We start from the raw sequence: 12,962 nt of genomic DNA, 5'->3' as shown, positions 1-12,962 counted from the left end.
CCTGGAGAAAATGCATTTGACAAAATTCAAAGACAGGGGGAGCATCTGGATGAACTACTTACATCGACCAGCAGATGGCAGCCTCCTCCCGGTGTTAGGAGGGTACCAGTAGCGCAGGTCCTTGTAGATGTGTTGATGTGGATGGGGCTCCTGCCAACTGGGCTCCCAGACCCACAGGCACCTTTGGGAAAGCAACTTCTCTCCATGAAAGGCTCCAGCCCTCCTGGAAGTTAACAGATAATCACTTCTGTTCTTGATCCCCTTCTGCTGCACAAAACCCTCCTGCTTGTCACTTCTTGCAGATGTATACTAAAGGAGGACAGGAACATGAGACACAGGGAGGGAGTGTTTTTATCCAACGTCCAGTCTCCACTCCAATTCCACAAGGACCTCTAGCAAGGATCTGCACCCTTCTCCAACCTGCTGGGTGGCTCCATTGTATTCACGACCCAGCCCTCATTTATTTTTATTCAATGGTCTTTCTGGATGAGTTTGAATGCCAAGCTCACGTATTTTCTCTTGTCCTGAACTTGTCCCTTCAACTTGCTCAGTCACTGAACCCTCAGCAACAATGCTTCTATTCTCCTTCCCTACCCTTACCTGACAAGCAGAGCCACACAGTGAAAAATGAGACTCGTTCCTGATGCCGTCACTATTCCTGTGGCTGTTTGCTTTCTCTTGTCTGAAAGCCCAGTTTGGATGTCGATCCCTGCAGATTATATTGAGCTTCTTGAGCAACACTGTGAATGAATTCAAGGACCCTGGGTCCTCTACACTTGCCCCCTAGAGCCAGTCTGCACCCCACAGTGCTGAAAACCAATTTGTGGAACAAAGCGTCACTACTCCAGCCCTCCAATGCTTGCCCTCTGACTCGAAGTAAAACCCTCCTATCACAGAGAATTTGAAGCCATGCTTGCTTCCCCGTCTTAGGATGCTCCAGGTGCACTGGCTCCCTGCTGCCCTTCAAACCCAGCAGACACACTCCACTGCCAACTGCCAGCCATTTGTCTGGAAGGCTCTTTCTCCATGCAGGCGTCTTCCAATAGCATCATCTTAGTGAGCGCTTCCTTGCCATCCTACCTAACACACAGCATGCACAGCCACGTGCACACACACACACACACACACACACACCTTCTTCACGCCCATCCCTCTTCCGTCCATAGCGAATATTTCCACCTGGTATGCTTATGTAAGTGTGGACTTTCTGAAGGTCAAGCTCTGTGACAACAGGAACTTTCTTTGCATTTCCCCTCCCTCGCTGTGTCTCCGGCACCCAGAACAGGTCTGTAGTGGGCTGTTAAAGGTCAGAACAGAGCCTATTCTGTCATTTCCCAATTGTTACCTGTTTACTGAACATATGATCCGACCCTGAAGGAGCCTCGATGATTGTCTATCCGATTTGCTGAGTGCCAAATCTATTCTGTATTCCCAGACCATCATTTTATTGCTGAGATCAACAGACAGTGAGAAAGTGATTTCCCCAAACCACCGTGTTATCAATGTGGATTCGAATTCAGTTCCCACTCAGGCTCATGATTACCTCAACAGGAGGCAAATGAAGAGTGTGATTTAAAGAAATGGGCAAAAAACAATTGCTCTATCAAGAGTTCCTGGAGATAGCCTCTCCTACCAAGAAATGGATTGTCTTCCAATGGAGGGATCCAGCAGGATAACTAGAGGGGAAAAAAATACCACAAATAGCAGGCATTCCAAAGACAGAATGTCACATGTCCAACCACAATAACTTCTTCAAGGACTTTCCTTGCACGTGGCTTCTTGGAGAGCATTCTCCCCATTTGGCAGAGGTCCTACCACCCAGCCACGCTGAGAACCATCATTTCTCAAGGGTCAGTGGGAAAGTAGCAAATTAACTGAACTCTCCATCTTTTTATTTACCCTCATTAACTTAAAATGCTCACTCAGACGATGGAGGGAGGCAAGAGGGGCCTTCCCAGGTGTGGTAAGAGCAGCACTGAATCAGCTTCCCCTCCCTGTGTGCCCTCGAGATCATCTCAGTACGTGCCTCTGCCTCCCAGAGTCACCGAGGCCTTAATCCTTCCCAGACTTTGGGCTTTCTATGGATGTATTTCCATGCAAGCAGGCCTTCCTAAGCAGCTAGCACAGGAGAAGAGGACTAGGAGCTTGGGAAGACCCAACTCTGTGGAGGTCAAGGCCCGTGAACCTCTGGGCCCCTCTTCAGGTGGGTATCAGAGCCATGTTTTGAAAGGTGTCTCTACCCAAAAACTTAATTCAAAATAAAAAAAAGAGACTTTAACTCAGAACAACTGTAGGGCAGCTCCAGAGCAGGCTGCAAGTTCACAAGGATGTGGATTGCTCTGCTCTGTGAAGCAATGCACCTCCATTGCTGCATCCCAATCCTGCATCTCAAATGCATAGTGCTGGAACATAGTAGTCACACAATTAGGGTGTCTTTATTAAGAAATCAACTTATGGGCTGGGGTGGTACTCAATGGTAGAGTACTTGCCTGGCATGTGTGAGGCACTGGGTTCGATCCTCAGTTATCACATAAAAATAAAAGTATTATGTCCATCGGCCACTAACAATGTAAAAAAAGAAATCAACTTATAATAACTTCCTGCAAGTTACTGAGAAGAAACCAGAGATCACAACCAGTCCCAGTAGGAAAGAGATTGGCACTCAGTTAATAGGTGCCTTATTAATAATATAGTTGCCACCCTTAGAATGAGGCGTGTTTAGACCACAAGCACAGTGGGAAGACTAGAAACTCTACACATTTCTCCTCCAAAAGAGGAGAGTGGAATAGTGAGCAGGGACATGACCTCTGCCTCAAAATTTCTGAAGATCCTCATAAAGAGGAGAGAGCAGACTATCACTGGTAAGTGAGAGAAGAACTAAGATCTGGTAGTGAAATCTGTAAGGGAACAAACTACACTTAAAAAAAAGAAATAGGAAAGAGAGAGAGAGAGAGAGAGAGAGAGAGAGAGAGAGAGAGAGAGAGAACTTCAATGACCAAAGCCACTTTGAGAATGAACAAGCCATCATAGAGGTAATGAGCACCTGATACCAGGGTTCCCACGTCTTGGAGGTAGCTCTGGTATTAGAGCTGCACTGAAGCACACTCCCTCTGCTCCTCTGGTTTAGTTCGCTTTGCGTGCAAGGTATTGAAAGTGCTTCTGCTCCCGACTCTCAGTCTCCAGCCCGCTTCCCAAATGCAACAAAACAAAGGGCATCGTAGGGCTAAGACACCAGGAAGCACAGGTGCGGTTCTTAGAAAGACAAGAGGGAGAATAGAAAAGAAGGGTAGCCTGTTCCTCTGCACAGCCAAACCCCCTCCTCCAGGGGACATGCCTGGGAGGAACAACACTTACAAGGTGACAAAACCCTGAAACCTCTGAGTTTAACTCATTTTTCTAAAGCACACTTCTTAATGGAAAAGAAATCTGCAGCCCCAGCCCTGATCTATTACTGGAAAAGGTCACTGCCTCCTGGGTCAAGGTAATTTCTGCAAAAGATAGCTCCAGGGCAAGGATCACTTTTAGGCAAAACTTCCCAAACTTCACTTAGGAAGTTACATGAGTCCTGTTCAAAGGCCAGGTCTTCTTCCTAAAGGAGATTTTTACTGAAAAGAGATGTGACATTATTATCCAGCTTCCTCTCTCAGTCACCACTTAATCCTTTTCCTTCCCCATCAATCTGCAAGGGCATTTGAATGGGATCCAGATGACTGGCTGTGATCATGTAACACATGTTTTTTAAACAGTCAGCCTTGAGGACGTCGGGCAACACATACATTGGTCACACAATCAGGAAACTGCCTGCCCAAGCAGCCGATGGGTGTGTTGCAGAGGGGAGCATTTCCTAGAATTCTTGGGAGTGGACCAAGATTCATATTCTGGTCCTGGCCAATTTGATGGCTCGGCTGTGTGTCTTAGCATTCTTTGTGATGGCAGTCCACAGCAAGAAGGAGAGCAATAAGCTAAATCAAGGAATGAGTCCATCAGTCAAGTGTTCCTTGCCCTACTTCTGCTACAGCCATAGGCGTGTGACCTTGGTCAAGTTCCATTGCTCCTCCAAGGCTCACATTTTTCATCTATAAATCAGAAATAGTAATGACAACCTCAGATGATTGCAATGGAGGCAATGAAGTGTATAGAATGTCCCAGACAGGGTCCGCCTGATGAGCGGTGCTCAGAAAATGGTCTCTCCCTCCTCCCACAAACATGCTTCCCACAAAGTAAAATGATCAATACCCATTTGACTGGCTGGTCAATAGGTGGAACTAATATGAATGCTCTCAGTTAATTTGGGAGGAAGAATAGACGGGTCATGTCAAGGGCCTCTGTCAAGTGACTACTTCAGGACAGAGAGGGGAAATATAAAACGTCACAATATCTCTGCAAAATAGGAGAGGCAGCTCACGTACATTTGTTTGTCATTTCCATTATGATCTCTACTTTGGTGTTTGAGTTGCATAAAGCAAAGTCCCAGATCTTCCAGACAATTGCATAAGGCTCACACCCTTAACGACCTATCATAGGAAAGCTGAGGATATAGACACAATCAACGGAACTGAGAGTCATCTGTACTTCAGAGAACCCTGTAATAGATTCCTGCTGTGTCTGCTGCCCCCACACAGCCCCAAAGAGTTTATTTCTACAAATGAATATATATATATATATATATATATATATATATATATATATATATATATATATTGCTGTGATGATGTGATCAGGAAGTGAAATATACATCAAGGACCAATCTGTTTTGACCACTTATTCCAGTCATCATGGCTCAGCTCCATGGTATCCTCTATTTATTCTAGTTCCTTCCACTGTTCTCCATTTTCATTTTTGTCCCAATAGACCCATTCTGCTTTCTGTTGAAACCATTGCAAATCCCTCTGCAAAACAGTAAGATAGAAGATTAAAAACATGAAATTGCACACAGATTTCCACTTTGAAAAACTACCTGAATCCTCTTCCTCAAATTCACCCTCCTGAAATAATGGACAATCCTAAAAAAAAAAAAAAAAAAAAGTAGCATTGAGCACTTATAACACTTCCTGATGTGTGCCAGTCCCCATTCTAAACGCTTCCCACAGAAAAAGTGCACTTAATCCTTGCAAAAATGCTATGATGTAGCAGAGGTTCAGAGGAGGAAACTGAGACATGGAAAGGGTTGGTGATTTCAAAACTGCAGCATTAACCGGGCATGGTGGTGCACGCCTGTAATCCCAGCGGCTCTGGAGGCTGAGGCAGGAGGATCACGAATTCAAAATGAGCCTCAGAAACAGCAAGACACTAAGCAATTCAGTGAGATCTGGTCTTAAATGAAAATACAAAACTGTTTGATTTAGAACTCATTCATCTCAGGACTGTGAAGATGACTGTGAACATAATTAACACACTGCTAATGGCGGTAAGGTCATCAGCCTGCCCAGCTCAGACAGTGTTGCTGACGATAGGAGCAAATTCCACTTTTCTTTCCAACACTCAAGTTCCTCACAAGGAACCACAGAATCTGAGCACAGCAACAGAGAGAAAGCCACGGGGTTACTTATTGTTGCACTCTCCTTGAAGGAGAAAAGAAAAAAAAAAACTGCAAAAGTAGAGGTGCCCTCCTGTGCTCTCTGCCTAGGAGGCAGGCAGGTCTTTCTGTAGACTCCTCCTACAGAATGGAGATGTCTTCCTGCAGCGTGGAAAATTGAGACAGGGACTGTTAGGTCACCACAAAGGGAAACCAGCAGCCTGGGCTCCTGCCCAGCCCAGAGGGTGACTCACACCCTACTCAGAGGAGCTGCTCCTGCTGAGCTGGCCTGATGGAGCAGTGGCTCCCCAGAGCAGCTCAGAAAACCAGGACAGATACTTCCCTGCTCTTCTGCAGCCCAGACTCTCAAGAATTCCAGGGGCCTCTACAGGATGCAGGAAAAACAATCTGCACAAGCTATTTTATTTTGTGCCAAGACAAAAAAAAAAAAAAAGGCCTATTTCCAGGTTCTAGATTCACATCACCTTCAGAGTTTTGAGATGAATGCAATGGAATGGATATGCGTTTTCTTCAGGGACATGAAGGAAGTGGTCACTTCTCCCAACCTTCAATGACATCTTCTGCATGGCCACACTGAGGGAGGAGAACCCAGACACAGAGAAGTGCCATCAAATTTTCCAGGACCAGAAGATGCATGGTATCCACTCCCAAGAGATGATCCTGCCAGCCCCTCACTGCCTGAAGACATAACACCAGGCCTGTTTGGTCTCTGCCCAAGTCCTAGTCCTGCTGCCCAGTAACTCTCTGCTGGTTGTTCCCCTGTTTCCAGTGCCCGACCTGACTCTAGATTTCCCTCCCCTCACTTCCTGACTCTTCTGTTCCACACATGATAGTCAACTGAAGCCACGGCATTTCTTCTGTGCCGCTTCCCACTCTTCCATTGGCATATGGTCCCTCTCCTTTTATAACAAAGCAGGCAGGGTCTGGTATCAGTCTTGCTTGATCCCGTCCCACAACCTAGCGACACTCACATGTTGGTAGATTTTAAGCCACACTGGCCTGTCCATCAGAAAAGGGTCACGGGAAGAAAAGTAGCATGAGATGGACCAAGCACAGGTAGGCAACCGTCAAGATTTCAGAAAATTCCTCTCTGGAAGGAGGTCATGTGTGCCTAGACCTTTAGTGTGATCCAGGGTACAATCTGTGCAAGAGGCCTAGAGTGGGCAACAGCTCACTGTGTCAAACAGCTCTGCAGACGCTTTCTGTGTCCACATCATATTACCTGTGGACAGGTTCCCTTCTCAGTGTGCCTCTCAGTCTCTCTGCTTCTCTTCTGTGAGGCTTTCTCAGGATCCTGGGAATCCTCTCCCATCTGAACCAGGATCAGTTTCAAAGTGGAACATCCCTGGAGGACCCTCTACCGGTGACGGATGGGAGCAAATGACAGATGTGAGAGGCTCCTGTCCTGCAGCAAGATAATGGAGAGACATGTTTGATATGGCTCTCACCTCTGTGGAACCAAGCCCTGGTTGCCCAGAGCAGAAACCCACTGAAGAGCACGACACATATTCACTTTTCCTTCCTCTCTCTCGCCCTGCCTGTTCTCTCCCTCCTGTGTCCTGAGATCAGCTGCCAAGCCCTTGTCTCAGGTTCTGATGGAGGTCTGACAATCTGAGAAGGGAGCTCACTGTAGTCAGAACATATGAGAACCAGAATGGAATCCATGAGGCCAGAATGGATTCCAGCCCACGAAAAAGCCCTAGATTCCAGCCCCTAGTCTCCCAGTGCCTGGGAGAGCATGATGGTGGAGGTCTCCATGGAAGGCCTGAGACAGGACCTCGGGTGCCATGGGAGCAAGAGAGGGGAGAAGGGGCACCGGATGTGTCTACATCAGGGTCAGAGAGATCTTTTAGACCTCAGCTAAGTTTGAGGGCAAGAATTGGGAACAGCAGAAGAGGGACACTGAGCCAGAAGGCTGAAATAGGGCCAGCAGGGAAGCCACAGGATGAAGGTTTCACTCAACTGTTATGCAAGTGCCCAGAGCTCACCTCTAGCACATTGGATATGGCATAAAAATAACCGCAGCTTTCCTGAGTGCTGCCTGTTTACAGTCAGTCTGCTAAGCAGTTTTCATAATGAGCTCACTTGGGCCTCAAAACAACCTTACAAGTTATTCTCCCCATTTAATAGATGTAGAAAGTGAGACCATTAAGCACTAGAACTAATATTCAAATCCAGGGTCACTGGATTCCAAATTCCATCCTCTGGTCAACCAGCCACCCTACCGGGGACTGGTGGTGCTGCTTCCATGGTTCATGGTCAAGGACTGACCCTGAACTTGTACTTGAAGGTGGCAGGTGGGAGGGGCTGGAGGAGGTAGGAATTGATGGCCAGTGTCAGAATGCACACAGAGCATGGATTCATCGGCATGACCAGGGAGGGGAGATGTTCCCTAGATTGCAATCTTACAGCCAGAGTTTATGCCCCAAGAGGTCAAATTGCAGCTCTCTCTCCAATCAGGAGGAACCTTTCTCAATTGTGTCATCTCCTTTCAGGGGCAGAAGGGAAAGGTCAGGGTGGGCAGGGTGGTTGGCTCCTTGCCGTATAGAAAAAAACCCCACAGGAATCATTCTATCTGTAGACACACACCCATGCACAAACCAATCCAGGGCCTGGATTCACCATGCTGAGGGTGGGCAGGGCAAGCTGTCTTCCCATTTCAGGAGTTAACTGAGGAGCAGAGATGTTGAGAGGCTGGACTGTGTGTTAGAAATAGCCACCATTGGAGATGGAACCAGAATTCCCACTCTAGTCCAAGGTCTGCCTCCAACTCACCTTGACTCACCTCAAGCTTCCTATTACCTCTGACGCTGACTTTGCAGTCTGTGTGTTCAGGAGGGAAGAGTCTAAAGATGGAAATAACCTGATTCTCTGAACAACTGCGCAGGGCAGAGATCCAACTCTCCAGTAGCACCAGACCCCTGTGCGGGCAGGCAATACATGTTTATAGTGTTACGCCCCTGAGCGTAGGGAGCCCTTCGTTACAACGGTTAGCCGACCTTGACTAATACAGTCCCTCCATGGTCCAGTCTGCCACTTCCTCTGACCTTGGTCTAGCAAACTCAGCATCCTCTACAATTTCCATCTGGCTCTTTCCAAGCTAGACTTCACTGTCAAGTTCCTTGAGTTCTGTGATGTCCATTTCCCATCCCCAATCCTTGCCCAGAGCTCTTCTTCAATGCCCCTAAAGCCAGTGAGAAAGCAAAGCCACATCCCACCCAGCTCCACTGCCTGTTAGAGGAGAGCCAGCCCTATCAGATAACCCAAAGACTGATCAAAGACCTGGCCTCAAAAGAACTGGTACTGACCATACATTGGCTTCTCGTGCACTATGTCATCCTGAGCACATCTCCTCAGCTCCATCACCAAAATTTAGGGTCTGGCCTCACTAAAACATCCTGCTTGCATTTTAGGATTCTAACACATAGACTCAAAACACAAGAGAGAAGGATGTGGGTCAATTAGTCAAAGCCGTGTGATAATTAATGAAGGTGATTTCCCCAGACTCTGAAGGGAAAATAAAAAGATTTCATTGAAAGGGGAGAGAATTGATGAAGCTGATGTTGTGTTTATATAGGAAAAAGATCAGACCATTTCCGTAGACCAAATCCCACCTTCTGAACCATGACAGAAGAGAGTAGAGAAGCTACAGGCTCTGGATTGGGGTGGACCTGGGTTCACATCTCATCTTAACTTCTGCCTTTCTCAGCCTCCAGTTTATGGCTTCTAAAGTGGTGCATCTTAATTAAAGTTTCAGTAGGTGACTGAAATAACACTAGCAGCATGCGTCGTAAGCAAGGGCTGGGAATTCCCTTTATTGCACCAGGCTAGATTGAGAGACTAAGTGACTCTGCAGAATCAGGGGGAGGGACGGAGGCATTCCATTTATTCATATTTTTATTCATTTATCACAACACCATGTGTTAGACCCTGGCAACACAGAAATGAATACAATGAAACTTTTGATCTCTAGGAATCAGCATTCAGGTGGGGTAGACAGGCATATACACCAGCTATTGATCCCCTAGTGTGATGCCTCGGTCAAGCATGAGAAAGCCAGTCCTTCTACTTCTGGGGGCACGGCAGAGGGGGATGTGCTCAGGAGTCTACAGAACCCAGACGGGGATGTCCCCTGCAATTCTGGCTACCAATTTAAAAATCTGAAAAAATATCAATGTCCATCAAAAGGATATGAATAAAATGTAATAGATGAATACCCAGAATCATCAATATGTAGTCTCGAAGGCTAAAATTAAGGGGGAAATGCAGTGATCAAATCATACATACAGTTTAGAAGCATTTGATTAAATTTTAAAATGAGACATTTTGCGTTTTTCATGGATGTATGCATTTGTGTATAGAAAAATATTTTTAATGAACTAGAACCTGTGGCTTCTGGGAGAGGTAGAAGGAAAATGGGTGCAGGGTAATGGACCAGAAGCAATAGAAATGTCATCCACAATGCTCCACAGGCTTTAAAAGAACTGGTGACAAATGTGACAAAGTCTTAGTCTGTTTAAATTTGGATCGTGGTAGGATATGTGATGTTCTCCTTAACGGCTTCCTGTATTCTTTAGAGTTCTCAAAATACACGTAATGAAAGTGTAGTAATGAGTTGCACAAGGAAGATGGTGTCCTTCTGTCAGCCCAACATATTCTTAGGGTACTGTTGAAAGCCATAGCCAGAGGTCAGGGCTCCCCAGTACAAGTCACCCAGGGGAGCTCATGGGCATGTTGGTCCATCATGCTGACAGTGTCTGGGATGCATCACCCGAGTTTGGTTTGAAGTCACAAAGACCTAGGGTTCCAACTTCCAGCTTCACCACTTACCAAAGTACCAGGGTCGCAGAGGCAATCACACGTCAGCTCTGATTTACCCTGCTTCATCTCATGAATTCTCCTCTCCGTGTCAGTGAGCAGACAAAATCTGGACTTGAAATTCTGTATAATATATATGGAGTTTAAGCCAATGATTTAAAACAGACTCCTTAGAACTTCTCTTTCTCTTAAAAAAATGTTTAAACACTAAAACAATGATGGTCCACCTGGCATCCAGTTCCTCTCCAAGGTGGTACCTGGTGGTCTGGAACACAGGGCCTGAGGCAGAAAGCTTGGCCAACCAAGGAGTGAGAAATAACACCCTTGACCTACCTACTCGCAGCCATCCCTGCTTGAATTTGCAACTGGAAATTGCAAGTCAGCACTGGAAACTTGAAGTCCGCTGTCTCATGCTCTCTCTGCCCTTGGTCCCATTCCAGCTCTCCCTGGCTACTCAGCCCCACTGCTCTAGACCTTTTTGAAGTCTGAATGAGGATGCCTTCACCCTCGGTTCAGGTTGGTTTTTGTCTCTGCAGCCTTTTCTGCAGAACTGCTTCTGCCTCCTCTTGTAAGACTGTCTAGTGAGAGCTGACCCCAGCTCCCAGCTGCTTCCAGGTGCTGTCCAGAGTAACAGGAGCCAGGCACAGTTGGAGAGGGCTCAACCACTAAACTGCCCTGGGCCCTGACAGGCTCCACAGTGCCAAGTTGACCTGGAGGTGCTGTGGATGTTAGGAGAGCAGCCAGGGTTGGTTCTTTGCTGGTTGGCTCCCAAGGAAAGTGGAAAGGAACCACCCTTTGTTCTGGGTATTTCTTCTGTATCGAAAGCACTTCCCTTTTCTGAATCAAATGCTCAGGCAGTGACAGACTACAACATGGGGTGGTTCAATTCCCTCTCCTTCCCTTCCTGCCTTCTCCTTTTCATAAAGCCCTAGGCTGGTGTGACGGTGCATGTGATGTGTCCACTTGGCTAGGCCATGATACCCAGGTATTTGATCAACATCCAAGTCTGGATATTGCTGTGAAGGTATTTTCAACATAGGATTAACAGATTACCCTCCATGGTGTGAGGGGGGCCTCATCCAATCAGTGGACAGCATTAAGGAAAAGTCTGACCTTCCCAAAGAAGAGGGAAATCTGCCATCAGACAGCCTGCGGACCCTAAGTGCCCCACCCACTTCTCCCTGGGCCTCAGGCCTCCCTGCAGACTTAGGACTTGCCAACCTCTGCAGTCATGAGAGCCAGTTCCATACTTTCTCTCCCTCCCTCCCTCCCTCCCTCCCTCCCTCCTTCCCTCTCTCCCTCCCTCCTTCCCTCTCTCCCTGTCCTATGCATTCTGTTGGTGTGTATACACATGCAGCTTATTGGTTTTGTTTTTCTGGTGGACACTGACTAACAACAACTCAAGCCAACTTCCAACTTGATGCCTTAATCACATACAGAGGCATATGTTAAAATTTTTTGATGTGATTAATGGGAGACGAAGGAATTTAGCAACCCCTTTTCTTCTCTAGTAGAACCAGTTTGTAAGACTCTGATCTTCACGAAGGATGTCAAGTACCTGTTCTGTGGGATAATGGACTTGAAGGCGGTAGGAGTTATAGGACCCGGGAGGGAGTCAAGTTGGGACAGGAATGTAGTCAGGTAGACTAGGACAGGTGACTGGGGGCTGTGGGGTCACAGGCAAGAGACAGATAGTAATGAAGCTATTCCTTTCCCCACTTCTTGTCCCAAAGTGTGTGATTCGACTAACTCTATCTTTGATCCAAAAGACGTGCGCTGCGGCCAGCCTTGCCAAATGTTGTGCTGTTGTAAGGACAAACCAACCTTCAAGCAACTTCACCCATGGAGTCCAAGAGGGATGGGAAATTCCCCTGGAAGCCCAAAGTGAACCGAGGCCAAACTCTGGGCTTTTTCTGATTAAACATTTTGAGAGAAACCGAAGCGATGATGATGTGGAAGTACGCACGGGGCTGTCCCCTTGCACAGAAGCACGGCGGATGAAGACACAGGGATTAGTACAGATGAATCATTGCCAGTCTTGTCCCTGAGAGCAATTGCCGGTGGCAACCTAATAAACACCAGATCTCCAAAAGCGCTGACTCTTTCCGAAATTGGTGGGAGGAGAAAGCAGGGTGTGGAGGTCTGGGGGCGTATCCCCCTCCCAGAATTCACGTTTCTCCCTTTGGTAAAATAATTTTCCCTTTCAGCCATGTGGGTGGTTCTAGAATCTAGATTCCAACATTTCTTCCCTTCTGCGTGGGTGGGAATTCACACCCCACCATGATTCTGCCTTTTGACAACCAAAGGAGCTCCCTCTGCCTGACGGGAAGCCCTGGAACCCAATGGCGCGCTGCCTTGTGTCTGGCGATGAACACTGAGAAAAGCCAAGGGCTCGAGCAGCCACTTCAAACAGAACTGAGGAAGAACACAGCTTCGGACAGACAGGATTCTGTCCAGTGTCTCGACCAGGGGCAGTGGAGCACAGACCTACCCACTGGACAAAACGTGGAGAATCATACCAGAGACTGAGAGGTGAGTGTCAGTCAAAGAGCCGGTACCCAGTTAAGATGAATGAATTTTCTCAATTCTTTAACGCACTGGAGTGTGG

The 12,962-nt window shown here is 47.1% G+C and overlaps 1 long non-coding RNA gene across 1 annotated transcript; it reads left to right on the top strand.

Annotated features, from left to right (window-relative positions):
* The first annotated feature begins 10,788 nt into the window (after window positions 1-10,788).
* Window positions 10,789-12,446, top strand: LOC117794942 (uncharacterized). Its single transcript, XR_004618825.2, has 2 exons — window positions 10,789-10,870; window positions 12,088-12,446. It is a non-coding gene; the product is annotated as an uncharacterized lncRNA (long non-coding RNA).
* The last annotated feature ends 516 nt before the right edge of the window (window positions 12,447-12,962 follow it).

The sequence above is a fragment of the Marmota flaviventris genome, chromosome 13, assembly GCF_047511675.1.
Source record: "Marmota flaviventris isolate mMarFla1 chromosome 13, mMarFla1.hap1, whole genome shotgun sequence".
Taxonomy (NCBI): domain Eukaryota; kingdom Metazoa; phylum Chordata; class Mammalia; order Rodentia; family Sciuridae; genus Marmota; species Marmota flaviventris.
The sequence above is the reverse complement of the archived record's forward strand: the minus strand, read 5'-3'. Positions and strand labels throughout refer to the sequence as shown.